The sequence below is a fragment of the Osmia lignaria genome, chromosome 2 (assembly GCF_051020975.1).
Source record: "Osmia lignaria lignaria isolate PbOS001 chromosome 2, iyOsmLign1, whole genome shotgun sequence".
Lineage (NCBI taxonomy): Eukaryota > Metazoa > Arthropoda > Insecta > Hymenoptera > Megachilidae > Osmia > Osmia lignaria.
Window position 1 is genome coordinate 11,577,501 of NC_135033.1, and position 20,976 is coordinate 11,598,476.

Consider the following 20,976-nt stretch of genomic DNA (forward strand, 5'->3'; position numbering starts at 1 on the left):
TAGTTTACGCGCTACGTTCCGAGCTTAATAGAAGCGAGCTTGTTTCCATCGAAGGCGGAGAGAATTTATTTTTCAAGAAGCTTTTACGGCCTTCTATTCCTGTTTTGGAAGTATCGTAAAATTTAAACGACGAAATATCTGTTAAAGAGAGAAAGAGTTTTCTATAATTAAAATGGATCAACAAAAGCTGCATAGATTTTGCCGGAAATTCGCAAAGTTAGGCGGATCCAATCGTCAGTTAATTAGGTAGCCGAGCTGGCTATATTGAATTACAAAGTTTTCCATTTGGAATTAATTGCACCGCGGCACCTGTGCCTCTCCCCATCGTAATCTTTCTCTCCACAATATTTCTTGTGCAAGTGCGAAACTTTTTTGGCGCAGAAAAAAGAGCCGTATACAAATTCCATATTTCAATTAAAACGCACAATCTGGAGCTGAAAATTTTACTAAAAATTGTTTTTCACGAACGAGTTACTTTTATTTCGAATTTAGAAAACAGCAGTGGCATTGAATAAGTTACATTCATTAAGAGCAGAATTAAACAGTAATTATCATGAGAAATATTGGAACAATTAATTCCTCGGATTCTTCGATTCATTCAATTTTCAATCGTTGCAAAAATTCGAACGAAACAATGATAGGAATTTAAGAGTAGAGCTTTCGAAAAATTTCAATGGAAATAGCATTTAATCCAGCATGAATTTAATTTGATTTTGGGAGTATCAGTAATTAAACGGAATATTTTACGCGAATTAATGCATGATTGCTCGACTAAAACTTTTTAATCATTCGCCAAATTGGATAAATATCGTATTGTATTATTTTTGCATTAAAAAATCCATGAAAAATGGTGTCCAAAAATCTCATCCTTGAAAGTGATTCAGAGTTATACTTTCATATCCTTAAATTTCTCAGTCAGATTTAAAGAAAACATCGAAGCACCAAAATCATGGGGAAGGAAGCAACCTTTCCTCAAGCATGATCGTTCAATCTGTAGCACGTGTTACAGTGCCTGTCGAATGCTCAACAAAGAGGATCGGTAGCAGCTACGAAGAAGATTAACGAGCATTCTGGCGTCGTCCCGGGCAACAGGAAGCTACGTTCAGTCGATTCACGACGTAGTCTCGAAGGATACCCTTCGTTCCTAGAACGATCCAGTGTCGCCAAGGTGGCTGATCCCGGAAATAGGCAGTCAGTCGGAGATTCTCGTGGACGAGGGCAACAGGACGATACCTGTTTCCGTTTCCTGGACACGTGCCGCCTTTACTCGCGTCCAGAAGCTATCTCACCTGAACACCTGCTCCCAGAACCAGTTCAAGAATGATGGATCGTCCTTGACTGGGTGTCTACCAAGAGTCGGGAGACTCTTGGGTAAGCAAGACGAGTAAACTTGTCGGAAAAAAATATCTTTAAGCACATTCTCTACTCGACGTGAAATAAAAGGACATTTCCTTGAAAAATTTTAAAGAATTATTTAATTTAATCCTTGTATACGTTGTATGTCTTTTAGAAATAAATTCTCGAAACCTCTAATTAATGGGTTAAGCGTTAAATATCTGCGTAATTAACAACAGGTTCGAAAAAGAAAACGTAATATCCTGCTATAATTCCTCACTGTTCCATCACCATCGGGCAATGAAAAGCCCATTACACCCTTGTTCCCCGTATGAAACTTCTCAACATACGGGAGATCGAATACCAGGAGGAAATTCCGTCCGACCGAACGATTAACGCGTTCGATCAAAAGAGCCGAGGTCGATCGATCAAAAAGTCGGCGGCGTCAGTCTCGCGGACGGAAGTTGAAGAAAAATTTCCTATCGCGTTATTTCTCTCTCTCTGGACGCGTTAAACTTCATCATCCCTCTATCTTTTTTTCCTAGCCATTAGCCGTTGCAGGCGTGCGACACCGGGACCCGTTTTCAGCCGATTTTTCCCTCCGTTCTATCGGAATTGTCCGCCGCCACGGCGAAATTTATCGTGCGAAACGACGCTCTCGATTCCCGCGTATTACCCCTCGACGATCGATACACTGATAATTCACGGAGAGGAATCGAGAAAGGGAGAGGGCTCGTTCGAGCGAAACAATCGGATCGACGGGAAAAATGCCGCGAGCGATGCTTGGCAAAAGTTCTTCTCTCGTTTTGGTAGCTTTCGCCCGATCTCGAGACACTTTAGACGGCTTACTCGGGGACAACATCTGTCAGATTGGTCGATGCCATCGAGTTTTTTGTGTTGGAAGACCTCGGAATCGGAATAATTGATGAGCTTGATCGGAATAAATGAACTGTCAACGGGAATTATTTTGAAGATTCTTAAATTTCGCGAAATTCTGAATACATATTATTCGAGGCTATTTTTAACGAAGAAACCCGATGAAAAGGGGGCTCTATTTTGATCGATGAAAAGAAAGGCGGCGATGATCGTTTTTCAGCGAATGGAAATTCGATTAAAATTTCAGAATAACAACGCGCCATGCCGGCCGGCTACGGTGGCGAAGAGACGAGCGTGAAAATGAAAGAAGCAATGGAAACGAACGAATGCAATTTTCTCAGCCAGTCTCATATTTCCCTCTTTGTGCGTGAACGTGTGCGAGTACGCGTCACGGCTCGATGACTTCAATCTATTTCCACGATAGAATGGAAATGGCTCGACGAAACGACGAAAGCTCGAAAAATGTTCGCCAACTTGCAGCTGGTAACATATTTTACCGGTGTGCTAGGCCTCGTAAAAAGACTCTTCTTTACGAGCACTCTTAAACTAACCTGGTTGCGTATATACCGACGAAATACGAACGGGCAAATTAAAAAAGGAACTCTACGCGAATAGTGAGAACTTTGCTCGCACGACACATCGTGTACCTTTTATGAAATTTCGTTGGGCCGACGATTTCTTTACACCCTGCATTGAATATACGGTGCACAACAGAGAGGGGAAAGTCCCTTGAAAAATCTCTAGATTCAAGCATCGTTGGCGCACAAAGAGGAAAGCAGCATCGTTACAGGGCCGCAGGACCAGCACCAAGTTTCAGGAGGATCGCGTAGCATCTCAACGAATATCTTGTCTCCGTCCTCTAAACTAGCAGAAACGTATTTACCATACAGCTTGTTACATAGAGCAAGTATAACGAAGGTGGCTGCTCGAAAGACGAAGCGGATCCAGGTAACTAGGATCGAATCTCGGTGGCCATGCGAACGCAAAATTGGCGGAAGATACGAGGACCAAGGCGAACGAGGCAGACTCGCAACTCGACGCCGAGGAATTCTTCGATAACGAGCACTTCCGTTTGCGACGCTGCCGGGTAATGGGATTTCAAACTATCACCAACGGTATCTACGAAAACAATGGTCTTCTCCTGTTTCCGCGTTCGTCCAGAGAACTTGATCCGGCGATATACGTTTGCCGTGAATATCGGTGAACAATGGAAAAACGAAACAAAAGATCAAGTTTCGAACACTGCTTGGTAAATGAATTTTTTCAACAATAGAAATAAGAATTTCGAGCGGATATGATTTTGGAGAAATTATATTTCAAATAAACTGAGAATACTGATTCAAGTAGTATAGGTCGGTCTATGGTCAGACAAACGGTATAGAAATGGTTTCTTGTCGAATTAATTGAAGTAAACATTAGGGGATGTTAATGGAAGGATAAATAAATTATCTCTGCATCATTCTCGTTCACCGTCAAAGGGAAAATGATTATTTCTACATCCTTCGACGGATGTTGCAAAGCTCGAGCAGCTTATGTCCTGGTTGATCCGTGTCTCATAGGAGCGTTTGACGAACGGATTCCATAATACGCGGTCGAACTAGGCCGGGAAAATTAAAGGGCTGATGGGTCTTTGATGATCCCACCATTCAAATTATCTCCTCTCTCTATGACGAATAGAATTCCCGATATTACATTACGTTCATCTACCAACCACACGAAATCCCCTATGAATTTTCGGGCAACTGTGAATAAGCGCTCTTCTCTTTTCCCCAAGATCCCTTTGATTAACGATCCTTCTTTGAACATCTACGTTCTCGCTGATAAGGTGATATCTTTATTCTTAATTAAGAACGCGTCGTGGTTGCGAAAATTTTATGAAAAATTAAAAAATTTCTTATAAATTTAAGTTTCTAGTTTCAAATTAAGTCCTTTGTTGGGAATTTCTCCAGCTAAAATTGATTCCACCGAACAACCCAGCCAATTCTTACATTTCTCACGTAGGTAATCGTCGCGCGCGAGAGGCTCTTCCTCTTTCCCCGACATAAATCACCGCCAGTCGCATAAATTAAAATCGAAAACACGGCCGGGCATAAAGAACGGCGAAGGAAAGTAGCGACGGCGAAACGAAAGAATAAAGCGGAACGACAATCCACCCGTCGAGATACCAAACGACTAATTAATTCCGCGGACGAACAATTCCGCTTCGGCACGACAGAATTAATCTGGACGGTCCGCTTCGCGGAAAGTCGCAGCTGTGTTGCCGATTTCATTTCTAAAACGACCAGACAACATAGACAGGGACAGAGTGAAACTGCGAAACGAGAAGAGAACGGGCTGGTGACAACAACAACAACAGCAGCGACCAGCCTCCGCCTGTTTTTAATTAGCAATTAGCAATCTAACACATTAATTTCCGGCTCGTCTGTTGCGGTCTTCCGTCTACCAGCCGCTAAATGCAAATAGCACGCGGTTCGTGCACAGGCCAATTGATTGAATTGACTCTGCTCGAGGATCCGCGCGAGCTTTTGCAACATCTGCGAGTCGCGCCGCTTTTGCCTATCAACCCGCTTCTCTGTGTGCGTCGAACGCGTGTGGCTTGTGCGGTTCACGGTTTCGGTCCTACTGAATTTTCCGTATGCACCGACAAAGGGAGCAAACGGATCGAATCAGGGAAATTACACGTAAACGGGTGAGAAGATGAAATGACTGATTGCTGATATGAAATTTATATTCTTTCGATTTTTGTTGGAATTATATTCGAATCGACAATGTTCGATTAATCGACAGGTCGATTTGATAGAGAAATTTCAAACGTCTCATCGAATCGTCATAGAATTCATGCGGTTACCACGTGTACAGAGAGATTCGAATGCAGGTTCGACGGAATGGGGAAACGCAGGCGAGAACAGGGGGATAAGGGATACTCGATAGAGCGGCGTGATAAAGACAAAAGAGGGGTTGAACCGAGCCCGACCATCGGGCTGTGCAACGGCCGTGTCGCTGGCAGTTTCCCGTTTGCGGGCTACTTTGTGGCGCGATTCGAATACCCTAGCATTTATTAGGACTCCGTTAGTTCGAATCCGTTAGTTCAAGCTTGACGAGAGAGGCTCGACGTTCGATCAATAGTCGTTTATTCTATTCCCTATGAAAAATAAACATAATTGAAATTGAAATTGAAATTGAAATTATAGCCTCTATCGTTTATCATTTATCTACGGTACATTCTCTCGGTGAAAATCACGTTTCGTGCGCTCCGGGCGATTCGAAAAAAGTGAGAGAAATAGAGAGAGAAAAGCGAGTTAGAGCGATAGAAAAAAAGAGGAAAAATCCGGACGATGCAAAAAGCGACCTCGTTTAATTGCATTCACGGATCACACGACCGCTTCTGAGTTCTCGTTTTGTTTATACCGGTTATTGCGCCCTCGAAGCAACCCCTTCGCCCTTCCCTCGCGTCACCCTCACGTGCCGGTGCTCGTAAGCCCGAGATTTATGCGCGGCGAATTATAAATTATTTCTTGCCGGAAGAGATTTCCAGTTTGAGCGCGAACGGAGATTACCGCCGGGTTTAAGCCGCCTCCATCATCGTCCGACCACGACGACGTTCGCGCGATTCGATCATCAAATATTTAACTGACGAATTCCGGATTAACCGAAAGCGCCCGCTCGAGACTCGTATAAGTTGAATAGCAATCGTTCCGAAACGCTTCCTTTCAACGACGAATTTATATTGAAAACGCTAGCATAGTGGTCAGCCTACCGAGGCACCCTTGCGATCCACCCGCTGTTTAAAATCGCTCGAGATTAGATCGTTCCTCTGATTCTGATTCGATCGCACGGATGAAGGGTGGATTTATTAGGGTAGCCTCAACTACCCTCTTTCTGGCTATAATTTCAAACGGAACAAACGTATTTTCAGGCCCTCTGGAAATGGAACTCTTGGACAGTGATGAGGGTATTTAATAATCATTTCTTTCGAATCGTTAAATAATTAACTCTTAAGTAATAAGATTTTCGAAAACTTATATTAAAATGAGAAATACCGAAGGACCGTCAAGAGTTCATCGTCCTCTAACCGTCACAGATTATTCTATTCGGTGAGTTGCGACTCCTTCGTCCATTGTTCGCGATATTCCAATAAAAAAAAGAAAAAAAGGAAAAAAAAAAAAAAGGAAAAGTTAATCAAACGTCCGGATTTCCCGATGCTACGTTACAATGGCGACCACGTCAATACGGTGTTGCTACTTTTACGCGTTTCGAACCAACTTCCCTCGGACAATAAAGCTGGTGCGCCAATTAACTGTTGTTACGTAAACGAAAACGAGGTTGCGTGAATAAACAGAATAAACAAATAGAAATTAAAAAAAAAAAAAAAAAAAAAAAAAAAGAGGAGGACAAGATTCTTCTGTCTGCCTTATGTTTCTCAGCGTTTATTTCCAGATACAGGACCCAATCATCCCCGTCAATAGGAATTTCCAGCGATCCGTCGAGATTTCTATCTTCGATTTCAGGAGCACGTTAGCGAAACGAACCCGGGGATCGGCAAGAAGGATGACGCGGCTTGTTTCCTCAGTTTTATTGTACCGTACCTCGGCTCCTGGTTACCCTGGCTGTGTTCCTTTTGATCGCGTATTTGCCGAGCTACAAGCGAAAGATAGAAAGTAAAAACAGAGAAAGAGACAGGAGGAACGGCGAGGGGGGGCGGGTGGTTTGATAAATTGGGAAACGGGTTTGCAACTCAATCCTCTCTTTTTCTGCTGCGCCTCGTTTCGAGTTTGGCCTGGTTCGACAAGCTTCGGGCTTGTTTGCCCGCGATGCTCTTTCCCCATTAAAAAAGTCTAATTAACGGCTACCCTCTGCGACCGGCAAGAGCGTTATCCTTCTTCTCTCTCGATGCTGAAAACTCCGGGGAAATTGCGAGTCCGATTGCCAATGAAAACATGTTAAAATATATACTGATCGAAGGGGATATTCTTATTCTTCCGAATAACATAAATAATAACACCGGTTAAGCGTCGAAAAGGGTACGATAATAAATTAAATTATTTTTAGAAGAAACTTGATGAAAATAGAAAAATAGAAAATAATGTAACTTTCCTCTATTCGCTAGCTTGTCTCTTGTTATTAAGGAAAGTAAGGGTAAAGGGGGTGGACCAGCTACGAAAGTTTAGGTGGGGATGAAATTTTAACAAGAAGAGAAGTCTGCTGCGAACGGCAACGCTTTTCTCATCCTATTACCCTCGCTTCCGGTTCGCCCATCAGACAGAGGCAGGACAGATTCGCGAGATGTTGACAAAATACATCAGCGACTCGAAGACGCGACACGTCGCCTTCTCCCTCTCGCCCCTTTCCTATTTTCGACAGGCTAGTCTCTCATATTTCCAACCCCCCTAACCGGAGACAATCGAGCGAAATGTCGGCTGGAAAACGAATAGAAACGTCGCGGACACGTCTGAAAAGACGTTAACGAGCCCAGAGGGGTGATTAGTTCGTTTGCCAGGGAAATAAAGTTGGTTAAGGGGGGTAGCTGGCGCGCGATAAGAGGTCAATTAACCTGAGCTTAGCGTTGTCCCTACTAAACGCACTTTAACTGATTTACAATAATAATGCTCGCATCGCTTAAAGATTATCATATCGTCCCGTTGTTATTCGTCAAATTACACGCGAGTTGAAAGGAAGATTAATAAACTCGTATCTACTGAATACATAGTAATTATTATTCCGGATCATTAAGAAAGAAGACATTCCGTCGACTCTGTCTGGATTGCTTAATAATTACAGCAATCATCTCGTACGAATTTCTGATCCAGCAAAACATTCGTGTAAATGTAAAAGGGATATTCGAACGAATGGAAAGCAGTAATTAATGGTTCAATTTCTCCATTATCCTGGAATCGTCGTTCGTTTCGTTCGTTTTTCCACCGTCACGGCTGAGTTTTATGATGAAACTTTTATCCCCCGCAGCATGGACACTCGAGAGAGAGAAGTTTCCTTCTCCGTTTTTCGCTTGCGAACGAAGCAGAGAGACAACGAATTCTTCTCGAGCGGATTGCTACGTGCTTAAGGGGACCCATTACTTAGCCGGCAGCTATCCAGCTGCATTTTGCGGATTCCCGATCGATACAGATAGACCGGATTAACATAGAAATGGATGGCTCGCGTCCCGGCCCATTAACCTAATCGAGAAAACGGTCTCCTTACTTTACTTTCCTCGCGTTTAATATACCTTTTCTAGCTTACACTCCCCCCTCTTCCCTCGGCGCCTTTCTATCAACGTCTTCGACGTGATTCCAACGGGACGCGGTATTTGAATAACAAATTAATTTCTTCGAGACGCGAACGATAACGTATAAGCAGGTATATCGTAGTTGATAAGGAAGACTCGAGGAAACTTATTCCTGCTTTTCTCTGCCACCCATTTTATGGATAATCGCTCTTCCGGCGGAGTCTAACGAGCCCGGCATATTGCATACAGGTGGCAATTTAAATATTTATACACCTGGATTAATATCGTTTGTAATTGATTGGACGCCGAGAAGAACAGAGTGAATATTCTTTTATTTTTATACCTGTTTTGCATGATATTAGGGCTATGCAAAAACTTCCATCGTTTGTAAGGTAATTTTTCTTATTAATATCTTGCGGGATGTATAAATTATTCAAAATATTTCACCACTTTTCAAGGTAAACATACCATAGGTTGTGAGAATTGTTATAGGAAAGCGTGTATGCATTAGTTTTCACCGATGTCTGACCAATGTCGGACTTATACTACTTAAAGAATTAAAAACACTACCGTTGCTGATCGCGCATAGATATAACCAAACTTTTTGCTATGTTTTCGAATTTTCTTCTGTAAATCTTTCTCCAGTACCACGTTTTCATAGAGATGGAAGTATTCTGTCAAGGATTTTGAAAGTTGGTCGCGTTACGACTTGGACGGAGTTATTCAGCAAAGTTTCCTTATTAAGATAGAAACGGTTCTTTGATTCTACTCGTCGCTCTCGACAAAACGAGCTTCTTACAACTCGGGCAAGTTTCGTCAATATTTATTTGCTCATAACAAAATTTATTTTATATAGAAAAACCCTGATATACCCTTAAGAATCTCTACGCCCATACAAAATTTTCCAAGGAAAAATCGAAGAAGAAGGGAAGACAAAGCAGTGGCAGGTGAAAAGAAAAGCGTCCCTCAGGCACGTAAGCGACGTCTGAAGAGTGTTGGTGTTTCGTTTCGTTGAAAACACCTTTCATTTCAGGGGAACAACGATTGATAAGCGCGGCGTTGAATCGCGACGACATTCGATGCACGCGTCAGCAGCCGCGGGGAAGATCGAATTCGCCGTCGCATTCGGTATTCATGGAAAATATTTCAAGTACGAAGGTGGATGACTGGCAGCCGGAGGCGAACCGGTATCAAACCGGAGGAAACAGCGGTGATTGAGAAGCAGCCGATATAGAGGAAGAACTTTCGGACAACACTCGAGCGTCGAAGCACCCTCGATGGACGAACGAAATTTCGATCTGTCGGATAAAACCTTTCTGGCTGAGTTCCGATCGGCTGATATTAGCGAGGAATCGACGCTCGGCTCCTCTCGATCGGAAAGATCAGGCCACCATTGACGCTTCGATTGAAAAACTGAAGATATTGGTCGCGATAACGGGACCGAATCAGCTCGAGAACTCGTTTCCACAGATTCTTGCTCTCTTCGAGGATTTGTTTGGATTTAATTCGAAGCCGATTGCAGAAGTAATTTTGGTAGAAGTGTTGCGAGGATTCTTCTATCAACCCTGAAGCGAGACGAATCAAAAAAATTTTCAATCTCTTGCTTCGTTAACTTCAAGAGTTCGCCATTCTTTGTCGAACGATGGCCGCAGATGTTTAAAAGGGCGAGGCAATTCGCTCGTTTCGAATGGGATAAAAAGAAAAAGCGAAAAGGGAGAAACAAAGCGTAGGCTCGCAAACGTTTTACCCACGACTCTGCATGTACAGTATCTCTCATCGATTCTGTTTCGCGATGAAAAGAAGGAGGAAGAGGAAATTGCGCGATTCATTTTTCCAAGAGAACGACGTATGGAATTGATAAGCGCATTGCTATTCAGGGCAGAGAGCGCGTCAACGTTTAGAGATGCAAATCCTCTCCCCTGTTCGTGGTAAACGCTTGAAGAATATACACTGTTGTTCAAAAGTACGGACTTGTCTAACTTTCTTCGAACGCAATTGGACATTTCGACATAATGCTTTCGATATTAACAAGGGAGAGAGAAATACGATTACCGTGCAACCCTTCGAGCACCCCTTCCCCATTTATTCGCCGTGTAAAAGCTGTCGATTGGGGAGAGGCTTTAAGCTTCCCTTTTCCACAGTTGCAACCTTCCTTTGTTCCTTTCAAGAAGGACACGCCGGTAAATGGTGCGTCGAAAAGCAAACCCCCCATGCTCGTCCTTGCTGTCGGTTCTTATTACCAGAGAGAGGCTCTCTCGACCGGAATTCACGTTCAGCTGTCGCGAATTTCCGCGCGTGCATGCCGACTCATCGAGGACAATGCGAGGCGGGATCCTCGAGCAATTTCAGCAGACTCACGGCATCACGATGCCACGGCCACGTTTTCCATTAGACTTTTCATGGGCTGGATGCACAGCCTGGCCTCGACTCGCTCGGTTAACTCGCCAGGACGTTCATTGGATGCTTGCAAGAGACACCGATTGTCGCTGCTTGCTTTTTTCCCTTTTCTTGCGGGACAAAAACAGCAGCAGAAAAGAAAGGCGAGTGAATTTGTTTCGTTCGATGGCAGATTTTTATACAATAGAAAAATTTCTTTGGAACGGTTAACTTTCTGTTGGTAGGATTATTGATGAGGAAGAATTATTATCGAATACAGCACTGTTTCTCTGGAGAATAGAATACATTTTCCAGATGGTTGATTACTCTGTACCTTCCGAATGTGTTCCCCTGCGATTTCAGTGTCCTTTTTGGGAATGAAATCGAGCAGATTCTCTACGTGCTTTGTGTTTCGAATCGACGGTAAGGTTTTTCGTGTAAAATTCAGGGTGGAACAAAGCGAAGAACAATCGTGCTTTACTGTCTTTCCAAAACGAGGAGGTGAATATGAAATTTGAAGAAAAACGAATGAATTTGTCAAATTGAACGTCAGAAATGTCACAACCATCTGTTATTTTCTTCTGTTTCTTAGTTTGAAGGAAATCTTACAGGGAACTTGCGAGTTTGTGAATTTAACAAAACGAATATTACCGCAAGCTTTCTGCAAGCGTGCTTGGCATACACGAGTCGCGTAACTCGCATAACAATGGCTGGTGTCTTAAAGCGTGCCGCAAACTTCAACGATTATTAAACGCCGTGTCAGGGGTTTCAGTTAGCTTCTCAACTATTCGCTATCGTCTCAAACCGTGACTACTCCAGTTACCCAGGGAAAAAGTAACAGGTTCTTGAGATACTTTCACCCTGCACGATCGAACATTCCTTCGGAAAGTTCGTTTTCTCAAGACAAAAGATCGAACGATGTTTGCTATAATCACAAGCCGAACCGACCGACTTCCGGTTGTTTCCTTTAATCACAAGCTCGAGCAGACATTCTCGAAATCTAAACAGTCGATATTTGTCTTGCCGAGAACCGACGGAACGTTGTCGGATGAAAAGAAGAGAGGAAATTGTAGGCGAAACACAATGTAGCACGATTGAGAAGTTAACTTTTCCACTACGTCAAATGACTTCATTCATCCCATCTCGGTTATCAGATGAGCGAGAACCGTAACCATGATTCTAAAGATCGAAAATTGGAATTGCAAACCGGACGGTCTTCGTTTACTTAACTCATATAGTCGTTTAACTCTCGCGCGCGAAAAAGGCTGAAAGTTCGTGCTCGCCAACTCGAGCTAACTTATTCCCCGAGTTTTATTCGGTTCGTTACGAGAGACGAGGAAAGATCAGCCATGAAATTCTTCGCTGCGAACATTTTTAAGAAGTCAATTCAACTGTAAACTCTGTAAACGCGAGTGTTGAAACGTTCCTGAAAATAAATCTACCTATCGATCTTGTATCGTTCAGCGAATTCGTCGAGATTATTCAAACTTTTCTCGCTTCTTCTTCTTTTCTTTCATTCGATTATATTAGATTTACGACGTCCATTAATCACCGTCATGGTGTTCCAATTAATTGCCAAGTAAGTAATAATACTTCGGATCCATTCGGCGAGCTCCATAAAACACGAGACAGAAGTAGCCACGCTTCAACCCCTCGTGTACAGCTATTAAAACCCATGATCCTTAATAGCGGCACAATGAATCTCGTGCCGTTTCGATTCCCCTGCTCTCAGGGAAAACGAGACAGCCCGTGGCTGTTCGCCATGAAACGTGGAACGGCAGCATCGAAATTGCGACGTGCAAAAACTTTTTGCGGTTCCCAGACACCGTTTCGCTCCTTCTTTAACCCTCCCACCCTTCCCAGAACGATCCGTACCGATGTTACGATACTTCCAACTTTTCTCTACCCCTATACTGTCCATTGCTAGAAAGTTGAACGGGTGAAACAGGTATTTCCACGTTTCCACCCTTGATGCTCTTGAAATTTTCATATTTAGATACTTGGTTTGCAGCTCTTGGAGCTAGCAAATTGGTAATAATAATTAATAACTCGTTATCGGTAGAAAGTTTCCTTAGTCGACACGCCAAGTTTCCAAGTTGGCACTACAGAAACGACCCGCGAGTTTCGTGTCAACTTTGCCGCACTTATGGTCGACCTATTCTACTTGCTAGCTCGGATTAGTTTCCTCGTAGCGAAGGCTCGTTAGGTTTTATTTCCCCTGCGACTTCTCTTTCGTTATCTCTAACCTTATACATTTTTTTTTCGCTTCATTCCTTCCTCCTTTAATTATCCTCAAGGTTTTCTTCCTTACCGTTCACGTACCTCGTATCAATCGAACCTGTTGCGAACGGAGGATGAAGCAATAAAGATTGACTTAGCTTCTTCGCTCTCGCTGTGAGAGGGTTGTACCACTGCGAAGGGTGGAATTCAGTTGTTCCAAGTTGCGTGTTTCAGACATTGGTCAGATGTTCGAATGATCTGTCGGTTGAAAACTACTGTTGCTGGATCCGAGTTTCGACACTTGTTTTGCATAAATAAAATATCATGAATATTCAACGACGGATGCGGATTAATTGTGTTATAACTACTGAATTATATATATCGAGAATTGCGTTGTTTATGTTTAATTTTTTCAATCGAATGAAATCACGAAGATCTAAGAGAAAAAAATGTCTACCACCGATAACATCTACCGCGGAACAATGAACGATACCAAGAAACCGAGCGGTCTGATGTTAATGATCACGGTAAGATCGATGAAGAGGAAGTCATTCGAGCGGCTAATTTATAAGTGACTCACTATACATATTTCCCTGGACGTGTATCAGTCACTTAGCATCGCAACGGCAATCTCATTTACCTGCAAACGATCGTTATTATTCTCACGTTCGTCGCGACGCGTGACTTCGATCGTTCCTTTTTTTTTTTTCATCAAAAGATGCAATCCATAAGCGACACGAGAGTCGAGATAACGTCGCGCGTTTTGAAAACGAGAAAAACATCGGTTTAATATTTTTAATTTATACTCTTTGAAACAGAGAATTACCAACCCGAGTGTTGCAAGTTGGTCGCTTTTATTTTTTCTCCGCACCCTTAATTTATTTCCCGTTAACTCTCGTACGCTGTTCAAATGAAAATTCATTCATTATTTCCTAGTAAGCCGACCACTTCCAGTTACCACATTATATTCTCGTCCGATATTCTAGTTTCCCTTCCTATTCTCTTCCAGTTGGCGCGACAACCTCAGCCTCTTTCTACCTGTTACGAGCAGAGAGACGCAACGCGTGTAATTCCAGATTGTTTGTCCAACTATTAACTAGTTTCCCGAGCGGTTGCAGTCGGCGCGGAGGATCGTTGCAATCGTCAAAGAGAATTAGACAACCGGGGGACATTTAAACTCGCTATCCTCCACATTGTGGTCGTTGCTTCTTCTTTATGCTTCGAGTATAATTCCATGTGATTAAAAAAAAAAAAAAAAAAAGAGTTAAACCAGAAACATTTCGAGTACACGTTCGAATGAATACAGTCGTTTTTATTCGATCGATGAATAAACTCGTTTACCGTTCGACCAGCCGTGTCGATCGAACAAACTTTGACCGAATAAAAGGCCGCGTACGAACGATAGAGGATCGATGAAACGGGGAGCGAACGTGAACGAATGAAAATTTTCAAGCTTTCCTTTGCAACCGATTCCCGGCTGGCTGGTTAGCCGTTCACCGTGCAAAATCCAGCGGAAACACGCGACTGACCAGCCGGGGACGATCGAACCGAGCGAAAAGGTTAACCGGCCAAATCGGTTAAGCTAGCGAAATGGTTAATTGACCGCATCGATACTCTAGCGGACGTCGAAACATTAGCGGATTTAGTCGACCAGCTCTGAATCGGTTAAGCGGTTTAAACAATCAGCGGTGTCGCGGCGACGGAAATAATGCGGATTCTCCGATATCGATGGATCTGTTCGATTTCAGAAATCTTATATCCATTAACTCGTTTGAATTAGTTAAAAAGTGTGATAATTCCTTTCGAAATTATCCACCCCCAAAGAAAAGAGTATTAAATATAATCAATCTTCAGCCATATTAATTAGGAAACTAATTACTTGGCGCAGAAGAAACTTCATATTCCTAGTGTAACGATCTCGTAACCGTATTGTGTAACGTTGTCGGAGGCGGAACGCAGCCACGAGCGTGGAGCTTCATATCGGTCGTCGCTGGACAATTGAATGCCGATTTCCCAACGGGCCAATCGGCGATTCCATCGAATCGTAATATCGTACGGAGTGTATACACGATGTACATCCTGTATATCAGTGGTCGCGAATGGTACCGAAGGGGGTAGGCGGCCGGGGGGCTGTAGCGGTCCGGTAACGCAGGCTATGACTAGATTTCAATCTGCGAGCAGCGTTTGCTCGCGTGGCCCGCGACCGAGCTTAACCTAGCCTAACCTTCGCCCACGCTGTGTATTTTAAGCGCATTACGATCCCACCCCCTCGCCAACACTCTGCCCTGGCCTCGTTGCCTTTATCGTCCCGGTTGCTCGTCGATCGAACATCGCTATGCTTCTATTCCCCCAATTTTGGCTTTTTCGAAATTCCATTCGATCCACTGAGCAGGATTTTTCATAGCTTTTTTTCTAGCGTTGATTTAAGGATAAAGGGGTGATTTGATATTATCAATGGAAAAAGGAGTTTCGTTTACAATTGTGGGGTGTTATAGAATGTCATTTACTACGCGAATGATCAGCATTGTCGACGAGGTTGTTTTATGGTGTTTATGTTAAACAATCGAAACGATTGATACGCGTAGGTGTTAGCTTGGACGTTTGTTTAAAAGCTTTGAACGCGACTCCGTTCTACTATTTTCAGTCGACCATTTAAATCGCCCGAGTGCCGACTGTGATAACATTTTTTTTAAATCCCCCTGGCACGAAGCTGAAGAGATATTTAAACAGCGCCAGGCTGAAAAGGTTAAAAATGTTGAAACTGTAGCGTCGGGTCACTGCACGATTCTAACTACCCTTTTGCTATCATTTTCCCTGCTACCGTTATTTTTACCAGAAATATTCTCGAATAATTAACACGAAATTCCTGATAGCTCCTTACAAAATTATTTCTCTATTTTTGGTAATTTCGTCGAATCTTTGGGAAGGATAATCTGATGTATCAGATACGGTAGCAATTAAGTCCTGTCACGTTTCTATTTCGAGCGAACGGGCGAACGAAAAATCACGTCAGCCGGGTCGGTTCGGCGGTGAAAGGGTGAGATAGGATGAGTTTTCTCGTTTGTATGTACGGACGAGCCGGTTCCATTTGTAGGAAGTAACGTTGGCCCCGAGGAGTCCTTAATTCGGGTCGAAACCGGATGTCGTCGTGGACTGGCTAGCTGTGGCACGACGTTGCCTGCCAGTCGAACGTGCCGCTGTTAACAGTTTCCGGAGAGTTAACAAGGTTTCGAGCCCGCGGTGGAGTGCGGTGGACAATAGGACGACATTAGGGCTCCTCGTCTCCGGACACCTAAACCTACCCCTATTTCACCACCGCGTTTCAGACTCCCTCAATATGCTTCTGTACTTCCCCCTTTTCCCATTCTCTACCTTTCCCTACATCTTTCCTGTCTACCCTGTGAAACTTTACTTCCCCCAAAAATCCACAAAATTACATTTTAATCCAGAAATCCTAACCACAGCCTGGTAAATCGACTAATGTCGCGTACAGTTTCCGGTATTCCTGCTTAATTCGTAAGAAAACAAGTCAGAACTTAGAACGGAATTAGAAACAGGGTAGGAAGAGGCAGTACAAGCGGTAAGGGTAGGAAAATTCGCGAGTAACAACGCGTTATACACCGTCTAGCTGACTTTCTCACCCTTTCCCTCTCTCTCCCTCTCTCGCTGTTCTCTATACTGGTTTTGTGCGGCGCGCATAAACTCGGCACAGTGGTTTCGCAGTTTCATTAACGCAGGAACTTAAGCGAGCGTGCACCAACTTACCGCTAATTCAAATTAAGTCGAGCAAAGCCACTGGCCGATACGGGTCGTTTAATTAGCCGGGCGACGGACGAACTGAGTTATTGCCAGCGAGATCTTGGCCCGAGCAACATCTATCTTACACCCCGTGTATTTTTCTCTTTATACTTTGCCTACAAATTGCTGGCTAATTAATAAAGAAAAATAAAAAAAGAAAAAAGATTCTACGTTACAGCGGTTGGCATTATAGCACAAGCCAGGCGAAACATCATGCGGAAAAAGGAATAAAATATCATCGAGGAACACGCGACTCACAGTGAAAATTCCATTTGACGAAGGAGGAGGTAAACCATCATACGGATCAAGAAACGAGCGTCGAAAGGGCTTTGCTAGAAACGATGACGTTGCCGCGACTCGTCGAGCAAAGCGTCCTGATTTCCTTGGATCAGAACTCCCGACGGGCGTCTAGAAGCGCAGGGATCCCGATTAATTAATATCCGTGCAATCAAGGTATTGCCGCGTCGCTTGCTGCTCAACGTCGGTTGGCTCTTTCGCGAAAACGATCCCTTCGAGGGATTCCAGAAGACCCTTTGCCGCAATTTACGCAGGAAACGCTGTCCCAAGTGCAGACTCGCGAGCGGAACGAGCGACGACGCGTGCTTTCAAAGCTGCGATTCCGGTGAGCAACCGAGCGAAACGTCGGAACGACGAAACAGGACAAGCCCCGTTCCCTTGATTCGCTCGTAAGAGATCAAAGTTAACCAACGGTTTATTCATCTACCGAGAATTGGATACAGGCGAACTATCGTGTACAGAGAATTCAATAAAAAATCAACCGAATGTAAACGAAACTGTTTAGAAACTTTTTCCTCTATCTAAACAAGAATTCTTCCGGACGGTCGGCGACGCACGGGACTTAAATTCCGTTCCCTCTGTCTCGAATGTTTAACGAGCACAAATTTCATTTGTAACGCGCGCAGCGCCCGCGTAAACATTTTTTTAACATTCGCAGCTGTCGAATAAATTACTAAAGCAAGCAATCGAGAGAGAAAGCGAAAAAATTTCCTGCGATAGATATCAACGAAACGGTGATGTTTATCAGGAAATAGAGCGAGGATTTTTTGCAATTTTTCGTCGTGTCCCTTTCGGGAGCGTTAATCTCTAGTACGCGTACAGGTAAATATATCTCGTTTTATTCGATTATCAGTCGCGATATCGACCGGCTGTGTACATTTTCATTCGGTAATTTACGAAAGGCTGGAAAGCCGGCTACACAGCAGTTGTTGGCGTCTCGTGTTTCACAATTCATAACTTTCCACTGCCGAAATTGACGATCACTACGGTAGGCAGTGCGACGAGTGTCACTGAGCGTTTTTGCCCGCAAAATGATGCACGACCGACGATATTGCGCGAGCACAGCCATCCCTGGTTCGTTTCTCTTTTTCGCTTCCAGCTGATGATTACAAATCCCGCTATCTCGCTAAACTACCATCGATATCAGGGTTTCTCGTTTTCAAACGAGGAACACGAGTTCACTCATCGATCAGATGAAAGAAGTTAATTTAAAAACAACTTCAACTCATCAGAATACAATTAATCGCGTTTATAATTCCTTGTTGATCGACGTTCTTTTATTGAATAATAATCCACGTCGATAAGCGGATGATCGACACACGTCAAGCGAACGACGATCATCGTAACGATATTGTTATCGTTAACGTTACGGCATTATCGCGGTCGTCGCTTGTACAAACGGGACTCTCGCGTAACGATATTAGAGGATAATGGAACCCCTTGGAACGACGTCGACGACGTCGAGGACGACGACAACGAGACCGACGTCTACACGTCGCGATAATAGTTGCACGCACGTATTCACGAGCGAGTGCGCCGATCCGCAAGTACGCGCTCGCGCGATGGTAATGAGAAGAACGCCCGAGGGGCTTTTCCACGCACAATGCAATTCCGTTTGTAACTGATAATGGCCGTTGCAGTTCCAGAACACGCTCGTTACCTACGACCCTTTTCCTCTTTCTTACGAACCCCCTTTGTTACTTTCTTTCTGCATATCTACGTCGCTGACCTTAATTTTTCAATTCATACTTAATCTTAATCAGATATTTTATTGCGACGTTAATTTATGTCTAAAAGAAGAGGAAAATTCAAAAGACGATCGAGGATAGAAAAATGAGAAGACAGGTAATTGACCGATTCAAGCTAATTAATCAATCGGTCAACGTACAAGGGGGCAATTATCCTACGGTAATTAACTTCGCAAACTGCAGGGCCCGCGATGTGTAGCAAGGCGAATGCGCAAAGGACGAGTTTTGGTAGATGGTTGATAGGGAGGATGGTGATGGTGGAGTCAGCAGTGGATGGTGGATGGTTCGGATGGAAGGTTCTTCGTGGGTTCCAGCCTGATGGAGCTGTTCTAGAATTATACACGGGGTTAGCCCTGAAAACCAGGCAGCAGCCAGCTTTTGCCCCGGAAACTAATTTAACTCTCGCATCCTCCATCCTAGCCGAACCAGTAGCGTACCAGTCGAACCACGAGCCTCCACCATCGACCCGGCTCTCTCCTACGCAGCCGATTTCCATCCCCCTTTAAACCGTCTGTGCGCGTTCGACAGTGTCGTCGAGTCGACCTGATCTACCCACGTGAAAGAACTAAATACGTGTCTAAACTTTGATTTTCTCCGATCGAATGGAAAGTGTGTCGAGGAGGGTGGAAGATGGTTCGAGTACTTTGACACTGGATACACTGGATTGATCGGCAACTTCGAGTACGCTTTGAAGGATTAATTAGAGGCACGTAGATGGGACGTGCGCTGTGGTTACTCATCGAGGCTTCTTGCAAATGGAAATAGAGTGAAACAGTAATGAAGACCGTTAATACTGTAGATTTTTATACGCGTTTATGATCGAATTTCCAGCAACGAGTAGCCAAATTGAAGAATACTAATCCCATTAACAATTAACTGAAATTGAACAGACCATTCCATCGGTAAATAGTAATTTTCTATGAATGACCATCGAAACGATTCGCGATGCAAATTCTAGCAACCCCTAAATATCTGTCCTATATGCAGCCTGCTATCAACGATTCATTAAGAGACCGGAGATAATGGAACGGTTTTCACGAGGATTTCGCAAATTAACGCGAGCCATTGTGATTCCTCGATATTCGTACAATTAACAGGTGATTTTTAAATCGAGTCCACCCAGGCCCGTTCTTTCAACCTTTCGAGGCTCTGTTCCTTTTAATGGAATCCACCTAATCCTGGACGGGCTTGGGTTATGGAGGCCTCTATCTATCCGACCAGCTCTCAGCCACTCGCTAATTCAATTAGCCAATTTTCATTCTACCATTCATGCGTTCGTTTTAATTCGCAAGATAGTCCCGCGAACGATAGCCAATATCTCTGACCGACCCACCCTCTTCTTTTTTTACACCTTTCTCTCTAACATCGACCAGTCTAGCCTGGTCTCTACCGTCGATTTCGTATTTGCTCACGGTCAACGTTCGAGCCTCTTCATTTTCACGTTCCACGCGAATTATCCCGCAGACAACGTGTCTGCTGATAACACACCTGTTCCGTGCCAAGGGGATGAAGAAAGCGTAACGCAAATAGGGTAAACGCGAACGCGGCGGAATATAATGAAAGCTTTCGAGAGAATTTGAAAAATATCTACCATCGTACTTAATAGAATAAGGTAACGAATTAAACGTTATCTATATCATTAACGGGTTAGCCAGGATGGAAAATCAACCCTCGAGCGACGCTTGAAATTTCCATCAGAGATTACGAACTCGTAGATCCGCGTAATCAGGAGGAAACTTTTCGCGCGATTGTTCCATTAAACGATAATTGACTGTCAAACTCGCAACAGGATGGCGGGCACATGTAGCGGTGCACACATGTGCTCGTTCGACTGTAATCCCAGAAACGGGTTAATTGCGTTATGGCTGTCATTATCTCGGTCGCTGAGCATGCAGTTCTCGAGAGGAGCGTCGGCTCGCCACCCATCGAGACGCGGCTTGCGCACGTAATCCGTGAACGTGTTCCGCTGAAACGTTTACTTCTAAACGTGCGGTGCAAGAGAAATTCACTGACGTTTATTTCATTTGCAACGCCCTTAAGTTCGACCCTTTCTATCCTCCTATCGTCATACGGCCCTGCTGACCGTCCGATTGTTCCCTTCGC

At 43.9% G+C, this 20,976-nt stretch overlaps 1 protein-coding gene across 4 annotated transcripts in view; it reads right to left on the reverse strand.

The window, feature by feature from the left end:
• Syn1 (Syntrophin-like 1) overlaps nucleotides 1–20,976 on the reverse strand; it is a 216,103-nt gene that overhangs the window by 59,583 nt on the left and 135,544 nt on the right. The gene's annotated exons all lie outside the window — the stretch shown is intronic.